The sequence below is a fragment of the Megascapheus bottae genome, chromosome 3 (genome assembly GCF_031878675.1).
Source record: "Megascapheus bottae isolate mThoBot1 chromosome 3, mThoBot2.hap1, whole genome shotgun sequence".
NCBI classification, from domain to species: domain Eukaryota; kingdom Metazoa; phylum Chordata; class Mammalia; order Rodentia; family Geomyidae; genus Megascapheus; species Megascapheus bottae.
The window spans coordinates 82,349,620-82,375,050 of record NC_143511.1 but is presented as its reverse complement, the minus strand read 5'-3'; the positions used below and the strand labels follow the sequence as shown (position 1 = coordinate 82,375,050).

The 25,431-nt window shown below is 52.8% G+C and overlaps 1 protein-coding gene across 2 annotated transcripts in view; it reads right to left on the bottom strand.

The window, feature by feature from the left end:
• Nek6 (NIMA related kinase 6) overlaps nucleotides 1–25,431 on the bottom strand; it is a 66,453-nt gene that overhangs the window by 36,475 nt on the left and 4,547 nt on the right. The window lies entirely within an intron of this gene.

Sequence of the window (25,431 nt, the reverse complement as noted above, 5' to 3'; positions counted from 1 at the left end):
CTCCCTTTCCTGCTCACCTCCATCTTTCTCCCTCCAGCCTGGGGCCTCTCCATAAAGCCACAGCCACAAGCATTGCTACTCAGCATGTCCAAACAAGACTTTCTCCATCCCCTTCCCAGAGACAGCACCGCCCTGCACAGGGGCCCAGCGGGACCCCAGGCTTTATCCTTTCCTTTTAGCCCATATTCAATTTCCATCTGTCCTGACAATTCTTTTTTCTTTTAGTGCCAGCCCCAGGGCTTGAACTTTAGGCCTAGGTGTTGTCCCTGAACTTTTGTGATTACTTGAGCCATAGAGTTACTTCCAAATTTTAGGTAGTTAATTGGGTGTGGAATTTCCTTCCTGGCCTGACTTTATGCTCTGATCCTTAGATCTCAGCCTCTTGAGTAGCTGGGGTTACAGACTATTCATATTGGTCAGGTATTGGTCAGTCCTGTCAATTCTAACAGACTCTTCCAGACCCCCAGAGACCTGGCCTCAACCCTTTTTGGTCAGTCCCTGCAGTCTCCTGCCTACTTGCCTGCCTCCAAGGTCTCCCCCTATCCTTTCTCCAGTCCACCACAGACAGTTCTAGAACCTGCTGGTTCCTACTCAAAGATCCCACCAGAAGGCCCCACATTCGAGTGAGGTGTTCTGAGCTCTGCCCAGCTGGGCACCAGTCAGCCCCAGGTCCCCAGCCTATACTTACACAACTGTCCCTACCAAATGACACAGTACCCTGTCCTTCAAGATGCTCCTCCTGTTCCCAAATGATGGCGTCCACATGTGTTTCTCCCTCAAATCAGGCTGCACGGGTCACAAACTGCTTCTGAACTCACTGAGTTGGCTTCCAACACTGGCCTCCGAGAGCAGGCCTCTAGTGCCTCACATAGAGGCAGCCCAGAATGGGTTCAGGGAGAGCTAGCCGACTGCCTCTGAGTGCTGGCGGAGGGATCCCCTGGCTTCCGGGAACCTCCGGAACCCCAGAATCCCCATGATCATATGGGGGTCAGACACACACGTTACCAGGTGCTTCAAAACAAACCACAGCACAGACCACAGGGCTCCGGGGCCTTAAAAAAAAATTGAAGGAGGTCCCGATCACATTTCAGTTCTTCCTTCTTGAGTCACAAAACCAAACTCTTAAAGGAAAAGAACATACGAGCTGTTGTTGCCTTGTGTTTCAGGGAGAGGAATATGGGGTTTCTGTCCGGGAGGCCTTGCACTCCCACAATGTCATAATACCCCCATTTTACAGACAAGGAAACTGACAGAAAAGTTAAGCAACTTGTCAAGTTTGTGTTACCGGGAAATGGCACAGCCAGGGTTTGAATTCAGGCTGAGTTGTTAAGAGCCTCGATTTTCACATCGTTTGCCTGGAGCAGCCTTGGAGATCATCAGGAGAGGGGAAAAGCTGGGTTTCACTCTGCCTGGATTCCCAGGTTCCCCAGATCCTCCACACAAGGGCCCTCCTGGGAAATTAACTTGCTTTTATCCTCAAGGCCTTGGCTGCCTTTGCTCCCTTTGCCTAGAGTAAACAGCCTCCTGGCAAACTTGACTCCTCCTTCAGTGACCATCCAGGCCTCTCCTTCCAGGCAGTCTTCCTGGATTCCATTAACTCACTTACTTAGAGCTTGACAACCCCAGTCCCTTGTGTTGTCTCTGTTTGATCATGTCTTCCCTTCCTTCAAAGCACTTACCACCTGGGCCCAGCAGGCACAGAGTCAGGGTTGGGCAAGGGCAGTCTATCCAATCAGAAATGACAATGGCTGCAAGGAAGGTGTCGGATGACCTTGGACTGGCCCATCTAAGGTCACCAGGGAGTGAGCCCAGGGTTGAAGGGGAAAAGTGGATTTCAAAGCTGAAATTCTTCCCCCACCCCTTCTTTGTGCCAGTCTTGGGGTTTGAACTCAGGATCTGGGCTGCTCCTGAGCTTTTTAAAGTCAAAGTTGGCACGCTTGACTCACAGCTCCACTTCCAACTTTTTGGTGGTTAGTTGGGTATGAGATCACATAGACTTTCCTGCCTAGGCTGGCTTCAAGCTGTGTTTCTCAGATCTCAGCCTCCTGAGGAGCTAGGCTTATAGGTGTGAGCTTCCAGCGCCTGGCACCAAAGCTGAAACTCCTGGAAGCAGCAACTCTACTCCCACATGCTGTGTCAGACCATGTCTTCCCTCTAATCAGCAGTGGGATGGAAAACCAGCACAACCGAAGCGGCGCTGGGGTCCCTGCATTTATTCCAAGCCTGAGTGGTCTCCACACAGGGTAAGTACTTGAACCCCTGTCCTCCCTCCACCTAATTTTCTCTATTGCAGACTGGGGCCCAGCATCCAAGGACTGGCCCAGGAGTTGTGGCAAAGTCTACAGATTGCTCCACATGACACCTGCTGGTGGCTACCGCTCTGCCCCTGGAGGTGGCAAACGTCCTGCCAGGCCTCCAGGGCTGGTGCCCTTGCTGGCTGTCTTCACTATGCAGTTGAAGTAAGGGGGCCTGTGAGCTGAGGACCCTAACATCTCTCGAGTGTGCTCCTGTCATTTGCTGGGACTTCCTGGAGGGCACAGATGGCAGCGAGGGCTGGCAGCTCGCCCCAGCAGCAGGCTGGCCGAGCTGCGTTCCTTTCAAGCTGCCTCCAGAGTGGCTCAGCCCAGGTAGACACAGGGTTCCTGAAGCCTCTGGCGATGCCAGTGGCCTGTGTGTGCCCAGGCAGGTGTAAGACATTACACTGATGGGCCTTCCCAGACACCACTGAAAGCAAACTCCCTCAGCACACAGTGCTCCACTGCATTTTCATGGAAAGGGAACTTGTCACAGTCACTCACTGCTTACCAGGTGGCATAAGCTGTGGTGGTGGAGCCAGAGCAGCTGCTGTGTCCTCCTCCCATTTTACCACAGGGAAACTGAGGCAGGAGGACACAGGCTCGACCATGGTAACCAGCACCACACACTACCACTCTCATTCCTTGCCTGGGCTCTGGGAGAGATTGGTGGTATGGGGAGGGGTCCCTCTCCCCTCCCCCAGGCCCGGGCTCCAGCAAGCGTGAGAGGCCAATGTGCTTACTGTCCTTTTCAAAGTGCAGCCCTTCCTCTGTCCTTTGGGTGTCAGGGCAATTGTATCAGCTGACCACAAGAGGTGAGAGCTTGGCAAGCAGTAGTCAGTCCTGGGTTCAAGTCCTGGCTTTGCCATATTTCCTGTTGTGTCAGTGTTCCCACACACAGAGCGGGGCCAGGCAGAGCATCTACTGACCTGGGCTGCTAGAGTACTTGGTGACATTCTCCAGGACAAAAGTGCTCAGTGCTAGGCCTGGCCCCTGATGGGCACCCTATGAATCGGGTCCTTGTCTTACTTTTTGTGTCCTTGTTTAGGCCTGTGTTTGCTCTCCAAAAGAAGGCCATGGATCAAGTATTGAAGAATTGGAGTGAGCTGGCCTTCCCTCCTTGCCTGCCTTCCTTCCCCCCTCCAGACCTGGCTAGGGGGTGCACTGCTTCCCCCCACAGCCAGGCCCAAGAGGCCTTGAGGACTGGCACAGGACACCATGCTCAAAGGCTTGGTAACTGGACAGAGATCTGCCAGTTCCCAGAAGAGCTCTCCACAGCTACACCTCCCCGCCCCCCAGAACAACAGCCACCTTGACCCTGTGCCAATGGCCCCTGTGTCCCATCTGTGATTTGGTCACTGCAAGAACTGATGCAGGCATATGGCAGCTGGGGCTCCAGAGGATTTGCGTACCAGATCCTGGCATCCAGGCTCGGCCACCTGCCAGAATACCTTCCCTACCAGCCAGCCACAACTGCTGGGCTTATGCCAGCTATTGGCCCAATTGTGGCTGTGGCTGTGCCCAGGCTAGCTGTCCCTATGGACTGCGCTCCACAAAAAATCCCTGGTGTGTGCAGGAAGAGGTGACCTCCACGATCCTGTGAGGTGAGCATCTCTATCCTGGAGCACAGAGGCTCCAGAAGGCCCAGATGGGCCCCTGAGCCTCACAGCATGTGTGTAGCACAGTGTCTACGTTGACCCTGTCTCCTGCATCAGCCCTGATACCCCCACAGTCACATAATTACAGGTTCTGGGGCCACTTCCGGTCTCTCTCTCTCTCCTGAGCTGGAGCACAAGTGGCTGCTTTTAACTCCCTGTGAGTGGCTTTTGTTCAGGCCTGTGCCATATGGGGTCTAGTGGCCAGAGAGTCACACGGCCTTGCTTCTGGGCCTCAGTTTCTCACTAACAGCCTGGCTAGGTAGTGCTTCTTGTGATGGTATGGCAGACAAGGCAGGGGACTTAGGCCTTATTGGGCCCTGCACTGAGCTGAGCTCAGGATCAGGATCAAGCATATGTTCCTGTCTGGGTGAGCTTTGGAACACTTTCTGGGCCCTCTGGCCGAATGCAAGGCTCTGTGGGTGCTTGGCTCATGTGCCCCTCATGACTCCAGGACCCAATTGTGGGTATGGGCGATAGTCAGATACACACGCACACACATCCACACACACACACACACACACACACACACACACACACACACACACACACACACACACACACACACACAGCATCCCTCACGGACCCACCGGACAGTCCTAAGAAGACACATGACTTGCTGGGCAGACTCCTAGGGAGGCAGAACATCCCTGGGCAGCAGGCTGAGTGCTCACCCACACACACTGTGGGTGGACGAGCTCTCAGCGTCAGCGAGGAAGATCTTGGCCAGACCCAAGTGCTGTGCTGAGTCACTTGGACCATCAAGAGTGTTTCAGGAGGTGGCCAGGCGGGGAGAGGCAGACAGGCAGTCCAGCCCGGGAGCTAGAGTCTGAGCTCTGAACTCAAACCCTGTGCTGCTCTGAATAGTCCTGTGAGGTGGGGCCAGGATACAACTCAGCCTGTGTGTTTGCTGAAATGACAATGCATGACAATGCATAGGACTCTCAGGGCCCAAGGTCGCAGGCCTGGGGAATAACTGTAGGGCTGCTATCTCTGGCAACTATGATTGTAAACAACAGCCTGAGTATTACAACCACCACCACTGTGAACCAGCACATGGTCAGCCAATTCACTCTCCTGGGGACAAGCAGGGCCCGGGCTGTGCCCATGCTCCCCTCTGAGAGGGTGGGAAAAGCCACCCTGGCTCCAGCATCATCCTCATTCTACAAAGTCTCCAGGATGGTAAATGTGTGCCAGCCCCACCCCCATACTGCAATAAAATAAATCTTGGTGGGCAGCTGCCAGGAGATCCTATATATTTTCGTGGTTGGTGTCTCCCAATCATAGCCCGTGTGGCTCCAGCAGCAGGGATGATCGGAGTCCTGGGAGAGCCACTATTTCCCTGCGACTTTTATTGTCCATTATATCCCAGCATTTACAGGGCTCAGCGTGGGGCCTGGCAGGAATATCACCCACTGTGGGGCTGGTGTTGGAATATTCCAGGCTTATCCTTGGGGCTCATGCATCCATCCAGGTCTTTGTGTGATACTGGACTGGGGCTCTCATAGGCTGCCCCTACCGAGGGGCTCAGCTTCAGCTTGGAGGTCCTACCTTTGTGGCCCTACTGGGGTAGGGAGAGCTCTAAAAAAGGGCAACTATTGACCTGTGTGTGGGGGGGTGCTGCTTGTTAAATTTTGAGGGATTAAGCATGATTGATATCACACTGGTTGCTTAAGTTTGAGCATAGCAAGAATATTTACACCACAACAAATGGCATCTGCTATTCATGAAGGCTTTGGACAGTTCCTCTGCATGCTCCGGCATAGGGGTGACCCAAAGTAAGCACTAGGATGGACACAGGAGCTGGAGAAGGTGAACCTGACTTCCTCAGCAGCTGCCATGTGACTTGGGAGAAGTCAGCCTCCTTGTTTGCAAAATGGGTGGACGCGTGAACTCCTGGAGTGGAAAGCTCCCAAGTGATGCTTGGTATATTGTAGGCACTTAATATAGCAACAATTTCAACCAGGTATGGTAGCTCCTAGATGTCATGTCAGTGACTAGAGAGGTGGAGATTAGGAGTATGGAAATTTGAGGCCAGCCCAAGCAAAAAAGGACCCATCAGACGGCTTGAAAACTAACTAAAGCAAAAATGAATGGGAATATGGCTCTACTTCACAAGCATGGAGTACTGAGTTCAAACCCCAGTTCCACACACACAAAAGGATAACTATTATCATTCATCTATTCGACACTTACCAAGTACCTGCTTCGTAGGAGAGTTTGAATGACAGGGATATAAGGCCTTGGGGTGGCAGGTGTGTGGGATTCCCACAGGCGCTATCGCAGATGGGCAGAGCAGGGCTACTTCCATGTTTGTGTGGTGGAAATGGGGCTCAAAGAGCACATGGCTCCATGAAGGGCTTTGGTGAGAGCTGCCAGACCCACTCCACAGTGGAGCTCTGCTCTCCACTATGGCCTCTGCCTGGCAGTGCCAGTCCCAGTCTGCTCTGATGCCAGGCCATCTAAGAGGGCAGGGCAGCGAGTCTGGGATCCTGAGTTCTAATCTGCAGTGGACCTCTTTACTGCAATCCCTTCCCTCTGATCCTGGGATCCCAAGGCCAAGGGGCTACATGCTTAACACCCATGGTGCCAACATGAAGGGTCTGCCTGGGCTCTCTGGCCTGGCCATGTGCTGTTCAACCCCTCTCTCCCCAGCCAGGGAGTTGGCATGCCAGTATCTGCTGTGCTCCAGCCTTGTCCCAGGTAAGCCTGGCTCTCTCAGGCAGGCAGGTGTCACATTGCGGGCTATTTACACACATCATAGGAAATGAAGCCACTCCAAGATGGGAAAAAGTCCCTCCCTGGCACCAACCACCCAGAACCACCACTCACACCTAAGTCTCCCGTGCCCATGGCCAACACCCAGCAGTAATCAGGAAGCTACCAAGTTCCTATCCCTGATGCCCCGGGGCCCACAGGGGATGGCTAGGCCTCAGCCTGAAGTGGCTTTGGAGCACTTTCAACAGGAGGGTGAGGACAGCCCAGGCTAGGCCAAGGAGTCAGATACCCTTTGAAGCTGGGGTGCAGGCAGAAGTGAGCAGCGTTTCGGGGGGGCTCCCCTACTTCCTGGAAGAGTGTGTCCCCAGTGTTTGTGTACTCAGCACTCACCCTGTCTGTCCTCAGCCAGCTGTGTCGGGGATGGCACTGGTCAGTTCTGTGTAGAATTTGTAGATGGGGCCACAGCCCTGACCCTAGGCAGACCGCCTATGTCAGGAAAACGGGTGGTGAGGTGTGTGCATGAGTATGTGAGTGTGCGTGTGCGTGTGCATGCGTGTGTCTCAGGACAGGCATCAGGGACTCCTTTGTCGTGAGGCTCTTTTTCCTATCTGCAGGGACAGGAAGGGAGAGAGCCTAGTGAGCTCTGAAAGGAAGAAGGGAAAAGAAGGGCTGAAGAGCAGCGCAGCATGGCCCCCAGCCAGCCAGCCAGCCGGCCGGCGGCCTCACACACCCGGTACACTTGGAATTCTTGTGGTAAAGGGTCACGCGATTTCCTCTGCAAAAAGCAGGGTTGAAAACGTCTGACTAAGGGGGAAGCGGGGGGGATGGGGAGGAAAGTGACCAGAAGACTCAGAATCATGAGTCACAGGGCTGCCTGCCCCGTAGAGCTGAGCAACCAGGGAAGAGTTCCTGGCTTCTCTGAGCCTCAGTTTACCCTGCTTACTCTGCAGCGGGTGTGGCGGTGCGCTTGAGTGCTCTGAACTTCCTTAGCCCGTGAGCCAGGTACAACGTTCCCGCTGCAGAAGGAACTCTGACAGGTAAAGGTGATTGCTAAGTGGGGGGCCTGGGATATGAAGTTAGGGGATACACAAGAAGAGCCTCAAGCCCTGCCGCTACAGCAGGGCAGTCTGGACCTAGCCTTCTTCCTGTCCTAACAGGCTTTGGACCATCACCACAGCCCCTGAATTCGCCTGCTGCTTGATTTCGGAGCTGCTGAGCCATCTTCTTCCAGCTCAGCTGATGCTCCAATCTGCTTTCTTTTCAGGGAAGTGCGATTTCTTCCCTAAGCTCAGCAGCCTTTACAAATCCTAGCCCAGGCGCCCTTCAGAAGGCACCCTGGGCACTTGGCTGACAACCTGGCTCTTTGAGTCCTGCTGAGAGGCACTAGTCTGAGCGGGGACACACGACTCCATCAGGATGTCCGTTTTTGGAGTTTTGCACTCTAGTCGGCCTCTGGGACTGCAGGAGGGAGCCTGCCATTCAGGCATCCAAGAAAGAGAGGAAAAAAACATCTATTCATAGGCAGACAGAGGTGATCTGTGGAAGGGAGGCTTCCGACCACGGCCGGCAGCCCAGCTGTGCTAGGGATTCCTGCGAAGCCTGACCTGAGAGCAGCCACCTGGAAGGCTCAAAGGCCTGGGTGGTCAGCAAGCTTTTCAACAGTACCCGGATGCTCCACCATGCTGGTCCAGAGGGAATACAGTTCCGAGTCAAAACCCGAGCTTGTCTTCCAAAGCAAAATTCTTCCAACAATGGATTTTTTTTTCTGCCTTGACAAGAGCAGTTCCTTTCTAATCTCTAGTATAAGGAATACTCATGCATCTAAAGAAACTGTGAGATCACACATGCCCCGTTTGTGTCACATATTCAGGGCCATCAGTTCCACCTTGTATCTCTCCCCCCTGCCCCCTTCCCATGCAAGGATATTGCTTATGTCCATTTTGTAGATGAAGGAAACTGAGATACAAATTCACACAGATGGGGAAAGAAGGGGCTAAACCCCATTGGCAGCCTGAGGGTGGAGCAAGGGCTGAAGCTCAGCAGGACTAAGGGACTCAGTGAAACTAAGGGTGGCCCTCACCAGACATGGAAATGTGAAGGAAGTTCTGTGGGGCAGTGCATAGCTGGTCTCAGGCCCGGCTGCACACGGATTGCTTGCCAGGAACAAGGAGAGAACTCCACTCAGAACCAGGAAGGGAGGGGACCAGATGCCCCCACACATCCCGAGGGCAGTCAGAATGACCATGAAGAGGCAATCTTGGGCCCAGCTCCTCAGGGACACTGCCCATGACTGGGGCCAGAAAACCACTTCAGCTGCAGATCCATGACTATTGTTTTGTCAACAATGAATAATCTTTGAACATATGTTCAATCAGGCACGGCCACTTTCTTGGCCCTTTCCTGAAAGGGGTAAAGACCCTCCGTCCCTTCAGTGCAGGCCTAGTGCCTCCCCAGACATTCCAGGAAGCCCAGAACCCACTAACCTGCCTTGTGTATTATAAAGACAAGGAAACCAAGGCAGGAGTAGAGCAGTGAGATACACACAGACACGCAATGATTTGTTCGTCAACCCACCCCGGGACAGGCACCCACCTTGTAGCAGGACCAGTGTCTGTGCTCAATGGACTCCTTGTCTGGAGACGACAGTTAGCAATCCAGAAGTGCAATCCCCTGTGGCCACTGCATCACACACCAGAGTGTGGAAACAGAAATGTCAGCTTGGTCTGCTCAGGGCGTGCTAAAGGTGGCCACGCGCTGTGAATTCACCTCGTGGCCCCTGGTCCTGCTTTGGGCAGGGCTTGAATGTTCGTCATACAACACAGGTGGGTGGAAAGGCTGGGGGAAGCTGGGGCCCAGACATACCAGCTCAAGATCACTGGGCTAAGACCAGAACCTGGAAATGTCTAACCACAAAGCCTTTGCCAAAAGAGCCCCTCGGGGAACACAAAGGCCGGGGATTCCTCCTTCCTGCCCACAGGCTGCCCTTTATCTACCTCATAGGTGAGTACTGTCTGGAACGGAGACTCTGTCAATACCAGGAAGGGCGCTCTCTTTCCCCAAGCAGCCAGGCCAGGGCTGGCTCTTGACCCTTCACTGTCCCCACTGGTGCCACTGAAGGAAACAGATGGCCTGTGTTCAAAATAAGCCACAGCGAAGACTGCCCCACTGGTCTACTCATGCATGGCACGTAGCAAGGGCACATACAAAGGCTCTGGAGTTGAGATTCTGCTCGTCCCCTGAGCCTTGGGGTCTACTCAGGGGTGTGGGAAGCCATCTGCCCTCACATGGCAGCCTCATCTTTGATGTGGGCAGTGGCTCTAGTGTGAGCTCCAGTAGGATGCCAGCAGGCTCCTGTCGTGCCAGTCCTGTCCTCCCCATCCTCTCTGTCCCCAGCATTGGGTAAACCATCCCCACAAAAACTCGTGTTTGCCTACAACTGTGATCTTCTATCTGGAAACACTGATAGCCTCTGACTTACAATATGAGTTCTGGAAAATGGACTTGGAACTTGAAGCTTTCCCCAGGCCTGCCACAGAAGGAGAGATGGAGACACTGGGAGGCAGTCACCACGAGGTCACAAGGGGAGCCACAGGCCCCCCACGGGGTGCTGCTGGCAACTAGGATGAACTGTGGACTTTCTGGATTCTGGTATTTTCTTTTGACAGTGCTTATCTGGGCATAACCCACTGAAGGTCACAAGGCTGTCTGGTGTACTCGAGCTTAACTGAAGCCCTACAGGATTTACAGTGGACTTAATGACAAGGGTTTATAAGAGGGGAGGTTGGCTTAGGAATCTTGCCTCACATCTATATCCTAGCTACTCTGGAGGCTGAGATTGGGAGGATCATAGTTCAAGACCACCTTGGCACAAAAGCTCCCAAGATCCTTGTGAATCCAGAGCTGAATGCAGAGGCATGCACCTGTCATCCTTAACTACTCACAGAAAAGTCTGTGAGACTCCATCTCCACAGAGGAAAGCTAGACGTGGTGGCACACGCTTGCAATCCCGGTGATGTCGGGAAGCGTAAGGTAGGCAGACCATGGCTCAGCTGCATATTGGATGGGAAAGCACCTGCAAGTGTAAGGCCCTGAGTGCAATCACAGTACCACCACCAAAAAATGAATGAATGAATAAAAGGGCAGGTCGGATCCAGACACACACATTGTGACAGCAATGGGCACAACTCAAGAAACATGGCATCCACCCAAGGCAAGGAAGAGGTGCAGACGAGAATCTCTTGGGTAGGAATCATGCCAGCACCACTGCTTCCCTGACACCTGGCCTCCAGGATTGGGAGCAAATGGGTTCCTGTTGTCCGAAGTCACTCTATGGTCACTGAGGGCGGCCAGGGGAAGCCAGTCACCCTGGGCAGCACCTGTGCACGTGACCATGACTGGCTGCCTGGCAGTGGCACTAGGATCTCCCTCGGACTCCACTGCTGTCTGCAGAGGAAACAGCTCCAAAGTTCCTAAGCCTGCAGATTCTGCAAGCCTGTCAAACTTCCCCAAAATTTTGAAGATAGACACAAGACTGCCAACTGTTTTTTGGGGGGGGAGGGGAGGCATCTGAAATAAAATTTCCATCCATGATCACCAGTCTTTTTTTTTTTTTTTTTTTTTGCCAGTTCTGGGGCTTGAACTTAGGACTGTCCTCGGGCTTTTCAAAGTTAGAGCTCTACCACTTGAGCCACAGCACCATTTCCAGCTTTTTTTCTATGTATGCGGTATGAAGGAATCGAACCCAGGTCTTCGTGCGTGCTAGGCAAGCACTCCACTACTAGATCAAGCTCCCGGCCTCATGATCACCATTCTTTGTAAGAGAAAGGCCTCTTGACATCAGAATGTAAGGAATTCCGGGCTAGTCTTGTGTTTTCTCACTTTACTAACATGGTGGGAACACCGCGGCCCTATGCCTGGCCAGGTTCTGGATGTGGGACCCAGAGAATTCCAGTTACTAGACTGGCGATTTCTGTGGACTGTTTTCTCTCCCCTCCTGTGGTCAATACTGCAGAGAACCTGTGGCCAGGGCCTTCTGCACAGCCCTAGGGAGGGAAGGAGCACCTGGGCCCTTCAGTAAGGGGAAGAGAAAATGAAAATGAAAAGCAGCAAAGAGGGAGAGCCCTGGTCCTTCTCACAGAACAAGCATTTATGAAATTACGCAATGTGCAGACGTGACAGGCCGGCGACTGCAGCTCTCTCCGGTCACCTCGTAAAGCCACGCCTGGTGGATGAGTGTGAGGCCAGATGCCTGGCATTCAGGAAGGATCTTTCGAAACGTGTGGCCCTAGTGGCCTGCTGACCCAGTGGATCACCGTCAGCCTGTGCTTTAAGAGGGCTTCACCCCCGTCTACCCTACAGTAACTGGGGAGATGTGCCGGAGCACATGTGCTAAGCGTCCCTTCCAGGCTAAGTTGGGGGTGTGCTCTGCGTTAGGATGCTGGAGACAGGCTTGCCCACATGCTCGGACTCATGGCCAGGCTGGGCTGGGCTCCACAGGGCAGTGAGCCACATGGATGATAAGACTGCCGCTGCTGCCGCCGCCGGCTTCCTCCAGCCGGAGTCCACCTCCCCTCCCTCCATCTGTCTGCTAGGCCAGAGGCAGGGTGGGCCCTGCTCTCAGAACGCCAGGAAGCGCACTCTTTTTTTCTGGGCTGAATGCCCAGATTCCTGGAGGAGTCACAGGATACACTTTTGGTGAGCAGATCCAAAGATACAGCGTGGACTAGAAGTTTCTCTGGGCAGTGTATCCCTGCAGGGATACAGACAGGCACACCTGGAATTTCAGTCTCAAAAGCTGGTCCCAGACCAGCGGGTCCCAGGCATGTGGGGGCTCGAACCCTGCCGATGCAGATGTGTCTACTGGGGCTGTCAGGGGTCTCTTTGAGAACACGGGGTTTGTGCATCTTGCCACCATATGCCAAGCAACTCTTGAGATATTCACAGAATCAGGTGTGTTGGATGGGCCAGAGACACACGGGGCCCTGCTCTATAGGTGCAATACGCTGACGTGGACAGACATTGCCACTCAACAGTGATAAGTGCCAGCAGGTGGAGAGAAGGGGGGCTGGGACCTCATAGCCTAGTTGGGTAATTACATCCTACCACACAGCTGATTGCTTAGCACATAAAGAACATGCAACAGAGAAATGGGGTTTACCTGTCAGCCCCTCTCCCCACATGGTACTTTGGGGTGAGCATGGTAGGTGCAGGTTTTGGGCTAACCACGTTTCCTAAGGGTCACAGAGGGAGAGTGCCCAGAAAACTCCTTGCTCTTTTTTGGCAGGAAAGCTTGGCTTCTACCCCAGGCTAGCCCACGGAAGAGGGCTTCTGAAACATCATGCCCTAGGCTAGCCCACAGAAAAGGGTACATGTCTCCCGACTCTGATTCAGCTACCTGTCCTTCCACCAGCAAGACTGTTCTAACCAGCGAGTGCCCACTCTGCCCTCCTGCCCCACATCTAATGTGACATTGTAAGCCCCTGGTACTGCTGGGTACCTCCTGTCTCCTGTCAGCCCAGCCATGGGGGTCCTGACTCCAGCCTACTCCAGCACACAAGCTACAAGCAGTTCTGAACATCACCCCTGAGCTCTCTAGATCAAGGCAGGAAATAAGCCTGGGAAGACTGGGGCTCAGGCACTGTGACCACACAGCACGCTCTGGGGGGAAGCACACCAGGCCCACGACTCCTGTAGATTAATGTGACAGCCTGGTATGGGTAGCAAGCAACCAGCATGGCTGGGCCTCGGCTGAGGAGTTCCCATTAACTCTGGCTTCTCTCATCCCTAGGAATCAAAACAGCTTCTCTGATGGGGAGCGGGAGGGGGGGGACGGGGGGCAGGGAATGACACTCAGAAATCCGGATTTAGGGAAAATAACACATCCGTGGCACTTCTCTTCCCTTCCCTGTGAGCTTTACATATTTTATCATTTATTCTCACATTGTCCCCAGCACACTGGTAGGCGTCGGCCTTGTTTTTCACAGGAAAGCTGTGAGAAAGGCTGAGAGTGAGGAGGTGAGGGGCCCTCCTACCCGACACCAGGAATGGGGGGACCGCAGCTCCTGGGGGGGATAACGAGGCACAGCGCAGCCAGGGGCTGAGCCACAGCGACATTCACACAGGACTCTCCCCTCCATTTCCCACATGGCCTCTGGAAGCACATTCCTAAGCGCCGTCTGACCACAAGCTGACCCTTAATGACATTTAAGGCTTCCAGATAACATGGCCACTCTGGCTAAGCCTCCGAGGTGCCAGGGTGGCCAGTGCCAGAAGCCTTTGTCACCTGCCACACAGGCTCCACAGAGTGCCTTACTTGTCCTGCAGCTAGGGGTTCCACATCACACAGTGGCCTCGGTGCCCCACCTGGTTTGCCAATTGCACTGGTCCCTGAGGATGTCAGCTCAGAGGTTCCAGAGGAGACAGATGTAGTTGAGTCTCTGCTGTAAGACCTCTGAGATATACGGGTACACCTTGTGGGCTGATTAGTTAGGCACCAGGGGCTCATGACTATAATTCTGGCTATTCAGGAAGCTGAGATCTGAAGATCAAGAATTAAAGCCAGGGGACGGGAGTTTAGCTTAGTGGTAGGGTGCTTGCCTAGCATGCATGAAGACCGGGTTCAATTCTTTGATACCACATACATAGAAAAAAGCCAGAAGTGGTGCTGAGGCTCAAGTGGTAGAGCTCTAGCCTTGAGAAAATCCAAGAACAGTGCTCAGACCCTGAGCTCAAGCCCAGGACTGGCAAAAAAAAAGAATTAAAGCCAGTCCAAGCTTGCAAATCTGAAGCAAGCAGACAAATCTTAGTCCTGATAATCAGCAAAACACTGCAAGTGGAGGTGGGGTTCAGGTGGTAGAGTACCAGTCTTGAACAACAAAAAAGGCTGAGCAAGAATGTGAGGCCCTGAGTTCAAGTCCCAGTATTAGCCCACACACTAAAGAAGGACTAGGACAAAGCTAGCACATGTGAACAAATGCCAGTGGGATGCCTAATAGCAGTAGGCATCCTTGTGGTTTAGGGGGCGAATGCTTACATATTAGCTGTAGCATGCTTTGAGGAGACTCAGCATTTGTGCAGGGGGACGCTGGATAATTTGCAATGGAATAGTGGCATTGGGGTAAGACAGGCTAGGTGGGTGACAGGATTGGGATGCCTGGCTCTGCAATTTCTGGGAACCCCCCAGAAGGGACACTTCTAGTTCCTAGGAAAATGGATAGATCAGCATTCACACCTCAGGGCCACCATTTGTGAGCTATATGACTAGAATCAAGTTTCTGGGCAGCCTGAATCACTGGGACACACTTGAGGGACGGTGGGAAGCCTACCACTCAGGCTGAGTTACTAGATACTCAGCAGCCCAAATCTATCGCTGCTATATGCTGTTTTTTATGTTTACTTTTGGCAGTGGTGAGGTTTGCACTCATAGCCGAGCGGTATGTCTTAGGCAGGCACCCTATTACTTGAGCCACACTTCTAGCCCACTCACGGTTTTTCTTAGTCTTGTCTCTCTTACGCTCACCTGTGGCTTTTGCTGGCATTACACGCCTCTCAGTGCAACACTGATGCCATGGACCAAGAGAATCATTGAGTCAAGAGCACAGAGTCCTCCTTTATCAGTAGGACTGGGGCCTGTGACACACACCCAGCCACCTCTGGGGAAAAGCTCCCCCAATCCTAAGTGTTAAAGCCATGGAGCATTCTAATCTATGGCCTTGCACAGGTATCTCTAAGTAGGGAAAGCTGCTTCAGGCTATCCAACCCAACCCAGCCACCTCAGGCTGCCCTCCCCACCCTGGCCCCATCCTCTGCATCTACCCCCACCTGGTCCCCTGCCCAGCTGTAGACCTCACTCTGCCCCAAATGTTCATCACCACAGGACAGAGCCCAGCTCTCCATCCTCTACAGTATCCCCACAGCAGGCACAGAGCATGTTCTACAGCACTTCCACCACAAGGCCAAGTTCCATCTATCTAGTTAGCTGTTTGCCCTCAGGAGTGTCCTGGGCTTTGGCACAGGCCTATGCCCCAGTGTCTCAGCCATCCCTGTGGAAACAAGGCAGCCATGATCAACTCTCAGAGCAGGACTGGAGATGAAAATGATTGTCCATTCCCTTGCAAATGGACATGCAGGATGCAAACAGAGCCCCTCACTGCCCTCCTTCACTCTCTGGGTCCTGGAACCTAGAAACTCTAGTAGGCCTGCAGATGGAATGTCCTGGACTGGCATTCTTATCTATCAACCTTAAAGAGATTCTGGATGTCTGCTCACTTGCACGTGAATAGTGGCATTGGAGTGAGACAGGCTAGATGGGTGACAGGACTGGCAAGCCTGGCTCTTCTATTTCTGGGAACCCCCAGAAGGAACACTTTTAGTTCCTAGGAAAATGGATAGTTTACATCCCAGGGCTACCATTTGTGAACTGTATGACTAGAATCAAGTTCCTGCTGCATTTGAAAATGGGCCCAAAGATCTCCATTCCCTAAGACATGCCCAAAACAGCCAGCTCAGTGAGGGGTAGAGGCAAGTAACCCATGATGCTGGGTCCCCTCTTTTCCCCATTCTGCTCTCAACAGGGCTGAGATGCACAGGAGACAAGTCCTGGGTGTGGGGTTCCCATCCCCTGAGAAAGGTGAGGTCAGACAGGGATTGGGCAGGCATTTTCTGAGCAGCCTAGAATCTTACCTCCCAACCAGCCAACCAACCATTTGTGGCAAGCTCTGTATCTGCCCTCCCTCCCCTTCTAAGCAAAACTGCTTGGCAGCCAATCCTGCCTCTGTCCCCAAGGCAGTTCCAAAGGGCCCATCTTGTCCTGCAGAAGTGATGGCGGTAATTCCATTAATGGGAAGTGAGACGAATGATACCCTGTGCCCAGAGTGTCGGAGGCAAGACGGAGCGAGACCCAGGGGGAGGAGAGTGTTGCTGAGAGCTCCCTCCTTTGGGGCCTTATTAGGTCTTGAAAGAGCCACAGCACTTGCTAAAACCTGCTTTTGCTAGCAGAAGCCTCGTTTTACAAATATCCAACAACAATAGCCAGTAAATGGGAGGAAGGCCCCAAAGACTCCTCTCCTACACTTCAGTGAGGCAGCCAGGCATTCAGAACTGGGGTGCTCTGCCTGCCTGGCTCCCCCTTTAAATAAATGGGCCTAAACATCTACCTGCCAGCAACATCTCGAATAGTCTGGGCTGCTCCTCCACTGTTTCAGGACTGTCTGCCCGCAGTGGGGTAGGACAGCTCTGGAGACACTTGCTTTTAAAAGCTTGTTGGTTCCAGGTGCCATAAAAGCCCAGGACCTTCACCGACAGCCTGCATCATGGACCCTACCACATCCCCAAACTGTCATCTCTTCAACCTGCCCCAGGCAGTCAGTGGTGTTTTCATGACAACTCCTTTTCTCCAGCTTGGGATCAAGCCACGGGAATGCCCCTTTTGGCCTCCGTTTGTCCAAACAGAAAGTGAAGTGGACCTGAGATTGGTATGGCGGCTTCACAGTCTACAGGACCTGAGGACCCAGAGTCGAACCCCCTGGGCTGCCTCTGGCAAGTGGTAACACGTCTCTGGGCTGCAGACAGTGTGCTCTGGAACCAAAGGCTTGGGTTCAAATCCTGAATTAGCAGTGGTTCTACTATGTGCCACTGACTGGACAACCAACTTAACCTTTTAAGTCATCTGCAAAACAGAATAGACTTGCCTCACCATCCCACAAAAGGGTCTCAGCATCGCTGTGTCCAGGTAAGCTCTGCCCAGGATGGCTACAGGAACAGTGGCCATTAGCTAAGCAACTTAAGTCTTTGGCTGAGTGTGACAAGTAGAGAAATCACTTTCTTGAAGACACCTTGAGAAAGCAAAGCTATCAAGAGCCCTTAACAACTCTGGGCCTCATGTAGAAAGCAGAATATTAAACCCTCAGCCATAGTCTTTTGGGGAGAAAGAGGTTGAACCCCAGCCCACAGGCAGCAAGGGACACTGGCTGACCCATATCCACGTCCCCACAGCCTCCCCTCTGATGCTTGCCCAGTGCTTTGTGCAATGGCCACACTCACCCCTTGTTTATGAGCCAGAATGCCAGCTCCTGAGGACAGAGACTTTGTCCCTATGTCTTCAAACAGTGCATGGCTCATCAGATAACTGGTGACTCATCAGGAGGGAGGAGGTGAGCGCAAGCGGGCTGAGTGACTCTCCACACGTCCCGTGCAGAAAGGGCTCCTGGGCTTCCCTAGGGCCACCAAGTCCGAGTCTTCGGCCTCCCGGCAGCACTGGTCAGTACAGCGTCACCGCCGCTACGTGCCTGCTCCACACCTGGTGTGGAACCGGGAGCCACGCTCACTGGCACATATCTAAAACCTTGTCCGGACACGCGAACAAAACTGTCCCCTGGGAAGCTCAAGGGACACAGCTAGCAAGAGGCAGCTGTGTGACTTGTCCACGATATCTACTCCCAACACGCACACCTACATGTGCACATAAAACATCCTGCCATCATGCCTTTGGGCATGCAGAGACCACTGGCCTTTCAGTCCATGGACCTGGGTTTAAATCCACTTATGGCTTGGGCCCAGGACTTTCTTCTCTGAGTCTTTTTATCCTCATCTGAAAGTTAGAGCCAGTCAAAGTGGCGAGGATTATGACAAAGCTGGGCTCCTGGAACACAGGAAGTATAAGCTTTATTTCCTGCTCCTAACTCAGCAAACTTTCATGGCCACACGTCTAGTCTGGATGGCTGCCTGTCCTGTCCTCAGCTCAGGTGTGGGCAGCTGGTGGAATCTGAGCTCCCTGCCCTCTCTGACCTCCAGAGCAGCGCAGCACCTGCTCGGGGCTCTTCCCAAGCAAGCAGACGAGCCGTTCCCTGCTCATTTGATGTCCGACCCTTCTCAAGCTTAGGACAGGAAGTCTTGGGGGTTTTCAATGCAATAGTACCCAGTCACAATGAGCCAGGCTGAGTCCATGGTGTGTCTATGACACAAGAGGCCCAGGGTAGGACGAGAACTGTCCAGCCTAAATCACGGGGTCACCCCTGGTTCAGTGGCCTGCTGTAGAACAGAACTTTCCTCCCTCCCGGCAAGATCTGTTCCAACCTACGTAAAGAACTGATCACAAACCCCACTTGGCCAGATATGCACACCTGGTTAGGATTGGCCTCACCCTTTAGGGCTGGCCTCGGGTTCCCAGAGATCAGTACAGTCACACTGGCTGGAGCCCGGGGTGCCGTGCCCAGGGCTGGCTTATGTCACCTTTGAACGGATTTCTGAGTAAAGTCTGATGGTAACTTGGCAGGCTGTGGAGTCTGGGACCTCAGTTCAGGTGTTCCCAACAACCTCTGCGACCTGCCACTCAGGTGCCAGTGTGGGAGGGCTGGGGTCAGGTGCACCCCCACAGTGAGTGACAGGATGGGGCTCGGCCCACCTGGGGGGAGGTGGGAGTTTGTTCACTGAACTTCTGTGGTTGGCTGTTCATTGCTGTTCTATGCACCCATATCTTCGAGCCCTGTTGGCGTGCCCAGGATGCCTGGTGGTACAGAGGCAGGACAAAAGGGGAGCTCACCAGACTCAGGGAACAACTGAACCCCAAAATCAGGGGCACTGGAGTCAACCCTGGGAGTTGAACAACTGTCGTCCTGGTCAAGTGGGAACTCCTGATCTCATCACCAACTCCTACCCCACTCCTCAGACTGCTGCAGGGAGAGCTAAGACACAGTGACGATGGGGAGGGCACAGGCCCCTCACCGCGGCAGAAGCCACAGTGAGTTCCCTCAGTGACTGCAGAACAACTCTATGGGGGACATCTGGACAGCAGGCCGCAGTGGCTCCTCCACTTCCCTCCTGGCCCTCCTTCACACAGGCCATCCTGAACGACCACCTCCAGCCATATGGTCACTCCTTGTGGCTTCCACTCCTACCCAACACTTTACAGACCTCGCTGTCCCTTCTTGTGATGTCCACCATCCAGTAAGTAGGGAATAAAGGCAGCCCAGAGGTGACCTGTCACCCATAGAGAAAAATGGTACAGCAATTAAGGGCTAAGGAGGCTGGCACCGGTGGGTCATGCCTGAAATTCTAGCTACTTGGAAAACTCCGATCAGGAGCACTGTAGTCTCAGGTTACCCAGACTAGAACATTTCAGAGACCTCCCCCGCCTCCACCATTCAACCACAGGAGTGGTGGCACATGCCTGTCATCCTAGTTATACAGAAGGCTGAGGTTGGGGAGATTATGGTTCCAGGCCAACTTAGTCAGAGAGGTTCATAAGACTCCATCTCAGTGAAGGTAGCTGGATATAGTGGTACAACAGGAAACCAAAAGTAAACAGATCATGGTCCAGACACATTCCTAGATATGAAGTATGACCCTATCTCAAAAATAACCAGGACATCCAAGTACTAATGGCTCATGGCTATAATCCTAACAGTTCAGGAGACAGAGTCCTGGAGAACTGAGTTTCAATGTTAGCCTCAGCCAAAAACAAAATCCATTAGACTCCATATCCAGTTAAATAGAAAGAGCTGGAGATGTGGCTTAACTGACAGGATGTCAGCCCCTACCATGAGCAAGCAGGCCAGGCAGGCATGAAGCCCTGAGTTCAGGCCATAATATTGATGCAAAGGGAATGGAGGCAGAGCTCAGCAATAGAACACTTGCCTAGCAAGCATGAGGCACTGAGTTGAAGCCCTAAAGCTAATTCACAACAACAACAACAATCCCTTGTCAATATGTTCGGCTAAGGTCAAGTATCGTATTTGTTGTGTTATCCGTTTCATATCTGATATGACCTCTCTGAGGACAATAGAGTAAACTAGGATGGAAGTAGAGCTTGCTCTGTCCATTCTACACATTAAGTAGTAGGGGGAAGAGTGTGCGTGCACACACACACACACACACACACACACACACACACACACACACACAGAGTTTAGGACCTGGAGTCAGTTTAGCTGAGGCCTGATCCTTGATCCATCCAGAGCAGCAGGCAGATTATGGGTTGGCTCTGGACCCCAGCTTTCCACATTTAACGTGGCATTGGTAAAAGTCCCATCCTCTTGGGAGGCCTTAATGAAATGATGTCTGTGAAAGGTAGAGCTTACAGAAAGTACTCAATAATTGTCAGCTATGGCCCTGAACCCCGAAACATCACATGAAAATCCCCAGCATCACCTGCCACATCTCAGGATGGGGAGGAACGGCTCTTTCCTTCCTTCCTTCCCAGCGCTGAGCATCTCTGCTCCCAGTCGCCCCTCTCCCTGCATTGTTACAGTGCATCAGCCCATAAATATTTAAACAACATGTCATCAGATTATTATAACATATGATCTATAGCACTGATGTGCTGCAGTTCTGTGCATTTGGGCTTCGCTTTCAGAATATCGAGACATAAAATATTTATGTATTTAGCCAACCACGAGATCTCACATTCTGTCTCAAAATGCTGGGTGGTGGCAAGACGCTGAACTGAGACGCGATGTGTGAAGGGGGTTGCCTTGTTCTCACATCGGTTCCTGGGGCATCTGGATTGTTTCTGGATCATTCCAGGGATGCTATCACGTGGCCTGTGAACAGCAGCTGACTGGATTTATCATAGCCAGGAGAGGACTAGGAAGAAAAGAGCTCATCAAGCTACCGCAGGCCATGTCATTTCAGTCTGCCTCCACAGGCCTACACATAGTAGGTGTGCAGCAAATATCCAGCGGGAAATACTGGATTTCCTCTTAGCCCAGTGTATCACCGCGTAGCTGGCACAGAGCAGGGATTCGATAACAAGTGAATCCTATGTGAGTCCATCCTCTAGGCCCAGCTCCAGGCTGGGCATGACTGAGGCCTGGTAGGCATTGCTAGATAAAATGGTCATCAAAGGAATTGTTAGACAAAATTGTGACCAGACTAAAAAAATCTTAATTAGTTGATCAATTAATGTGGGATAACAACTTGCTATCAGCTGGTCTGCATTACACTATAGTGACCCTTCTCCTGAGAAATGCAGGCTCTCCAGTAACCTGTAGAGAGTGGGAAAAGGGCTTTTCTGTGTAATTAAATATCTCCATGGCTAACATTAGCACATCCCAGTGACCATATGTCCTGGAATTTGCAGCGGGTGGAATTTCACAGATGTAGTCTCATCAACAATCTGAGCATCCAAACCTCTCACATCCCAACAGCCAAACTGCATCTTCTGAAACACCTTTCCTGTTCCCAAATGGAGTGTCCTGAAGCACCTTCCCTGCCCACTGCCTGCTGGGGCACCGGGGAAGCACTCTCCTTGGGCTGAACCCACAGATGATCCAGGCTGGGTTGTGCAAAGAATAGTTGTTAGCTTGGATGACAAGTATTTTCTTCACGCATTTCCCAGGACCAGAGGGCAGGGACATCCTTTGATCCCATGTCCCCACCCCCCACCCAGCCCCTTTGGGGGCCAGCATGGGCCTAGGCCCACAACGAGCTCAGCAGCCCTTTGCAGAATACCTCTATGAACTTGGACCCAAGACTTGTTTATGCTGGCGATCCCAGTGCCCAGCCCATGGGTGGCAAAGGACCCGCTGCCCATGACCACTCAGAGAAACCACAAATGACATTCTGTCCCCACCAGACAGGCTCCAAAAGCAGCTGCTCCCACTCCTGTCCCCAGCCTCTGCACAGACAAAAATCCAGTCCTCATTTCCTCTCGGGCCAGCTGAGGAGGCTGGCATTGGACACACACACACAAAAGGCCACTCAAGCTCCTAGAGGGGCTGAACAAAGGAAATGGCCTCTGAGCAAGGCCTACCCAGTGCACACTTGAGGTCCTGGGTAACTAAGTCTAGGCTGGACTCACTGACCCACTAAAGCCCTGGGGGTGGGAGGGGGGCTTTCCCATCTCTACCCACTGCTTCTCACCATGGCTCCTTCTTTCCCAAAGATCTTGCCCTCTGGACTTCCACCCCTGAGCCTCTCACTCCTCCCTGGTCCATACCAGCAAGGAACCTGCTTCCTCTTACAACACCAATTCCTGCTTTCTAGGCTGGGGTAGAATTAGGAGGCAGGGGCGAGGGGGGGCTGTTCAAGTGCTGAGTGGCAGTGTCTGTGCTATGTGGGGCTCTGCAGGGCTGAGTCATTCTCTTCCCCTCCCCCAAGCAACCTCACAAAGGATCCACTCTCTAAGCCACACTGTGTGCTACACAGAAAATGCAACATTGGGGCTGGGCCCTGGGGGAGAGGGGATAGGCTTAAGGTATACAAGGCCCCGAATTCAGTTCCCATTATGAAAAAAAATACAGCTTTAGGATAGTACCCACCTGCTCCAACTCCCCAAACCCTCCTACACAGACATCAAGAGTCATGTCTCCAAAGAAGGATAGCTCTGGAGTTGCCAGCCTTCCACATTTAGGTTTCACCCACACAATGCATGTACATGTGCAGTATCTCCCTTATCTGAGACAAGGCATGCTCAGGTCTTGGAGTCCCTGGGATTGGGAATATTTACATATGCTTTATTAGCTGAGATGCTATAAAATCTGAAGATTTTGAGCATCATGTCAATGTGTTAGGTCTCAGAAAGTTCCAGACAATTAACTGAGCTCCTACTATGTGCCAGGTGCCATGCTGAGTGCTGAGGATATGGTTGTGGCCGTAGGACACATGTCAGCCTGTGAAGCCTGTGCTCTGGTCTGGAGGCTGACAGCACAGCAGCACCGGACCTTGGCCCATGCTGTTCCCTCCAGGTGCCTTCGTCCTCCTCCCCAAGACCCACTTAGTGCTGCAGAGAGGCCCGGGGGTCTCTACATTGCATTCGTGGTAACAGACAAAAGGGCTAGGTATCTGTGTCCTCATTTGCAAATCTGGGCTGTATTGATTCCCATGCCATAGAATAGTTGGGTGAATAAAATGAACAGCCCCCCTCCCCGCTCCCTGCCTCCGTCCCCTAAGACTATGACACAGCAGGGACCTGTCACAAGGGATCCACGGAGAGATCAAAGGCCGTGCACAGGAGGGAGCTCCTGTTCTCACACACTGTCCTGGCTCCGCCAATGGCAGTATCATGGCCAATGCGAGCATCTCAGCTAAGAGTCCACCGAGCCACTTCATGACAGTGGACGCTGCTTCTCCCTCTGCCCCATCTGCTATGACCAGAGAGGCCGGAGAGCCATGGGGCTGACACAGCAGCCACCTCCAGGGAGCAAATCTAAATTCAACCTTTTTTCCCCTTCAGTGCTGGGGATTGAAGTCAGGGTCTTGCACTCAGTTGGCAAGGGCTTGGCCACTGAACCATATTCCTTGCACCAAGTTTTTGAACCCCCACGCATGGTTAGGGTACACCATCACTTATCTATCACTCCATGAAGGACGTCCCTCTAGCCTGAGTGCTCGCCCCTCCCCCTTCCAGAGCCTGGTGAGCACAGTCTGCCTCCCCAGTCTCTCCAGCCTGGACATTTCCTGTAAGTGGCTTTTCTTAAAATGACTCCTGAGCAATCCTCCTGTGTAAACAGGTGAGGCTGCCCCTCCCGCCCTGCCTCTCCGGGGAGGCCTTGAGTGAGGGCCTTGGCTGATTCCAGGCCGCTTTCCTTCCAGGATTCAGATCCTCAAGTGGGTCTGGAGAGGAGATCACCCCCCACCCCCATGAGACTCAAGAAGAGCGGGATCTGATATTCCCAGCTTCTTTTCCAGAGAGGTCAGCAGAGGCTGGACTGTGAGGTGGACACAGAGGACCTCCAGGACTGAATGTCCACACCCCTGCTGGGTGCTCATTGACATGGCAGGAAGAGCCAGGACAATCCCATCAGAAAGCCACCTCCATTCCTGAAGTCAAAGATGGCTCCTCTCCCTAAGGCCCGGCTAGGATTGAAGGTGCCGCAAAGGGGGCTGGGGGGGGGGGGGTGATGCGAACATCCATGACCTCACACCCTGCAGTGTGATCCTCCATGAAGACCAGTGGAGAAAGAGAGCCCATGGCAGCCGTTCCTGTCAGGGCAGAGCAGGCCACACTGTGTAAATAATTAACAAAACATCTGCCTTGCTTCACAACACACTGTGGCCGACATGCTCCGACCTCTGAGACATCCTGCGCTACACGAAAACCAGAGCCTCACGGTGCTCGTGGGGGTCAGCAAATGCTCATTTCCAAACCTTTCCTGGAGACGCCAGAGGGCACCTCAATCCTATCTCCTTTCAAACCCTCATTGCTTCCTTCCCTTCTCCTTTTTGGGGGTCACAGAATGATGCTTTGGGGGCACCTGGAGGGGAAGTCCTGGGATCCCTTGCCTGCCTCGTTTAGTCCTCAATGCCTGGTACCAGGGCTTTTCCTAGCAGAGCAATGTGTCCCCAGTGTTGCCTTGAGCAGAGTCCTCTGGGATGAAATAGTTTCCAGACATTCTGGAGGCATCTGCCAATCACGAGGTGCTGAGAACTTCATATGTATTTCTTTGGGTTCCTTCCCTCAAACCTTACAAGGATATGATAGTGTCCCAGGTGGGGAAACTAAGGCTGAGATCAAGAAATGACTTGCTCACAATGGGGAGGTCTGAGTGGGACTCAGGCATCACCACACCAGTGCCAAAGCTCAAGGTCTTGACGTGGTTCTCGGTGCCTTGTCCTCTGAGGGCTTTTGTTACTCTTCCGTAAACTGGGCACCTGGGGGATAAAGCAAGAGTCCTTTGATTCCCACGACCCCCCGTAAAGTGACCCCATTTTAATACAATGTTCCACTGATTTCTCTGTTTCAGCCTGGACTGAGCAGAGCTGGAGGTCACTGGTAAAGTACCTAGCCTCCCACTGAAGGTTTCTTTCCAGAAACCCTCAGTTTCAAA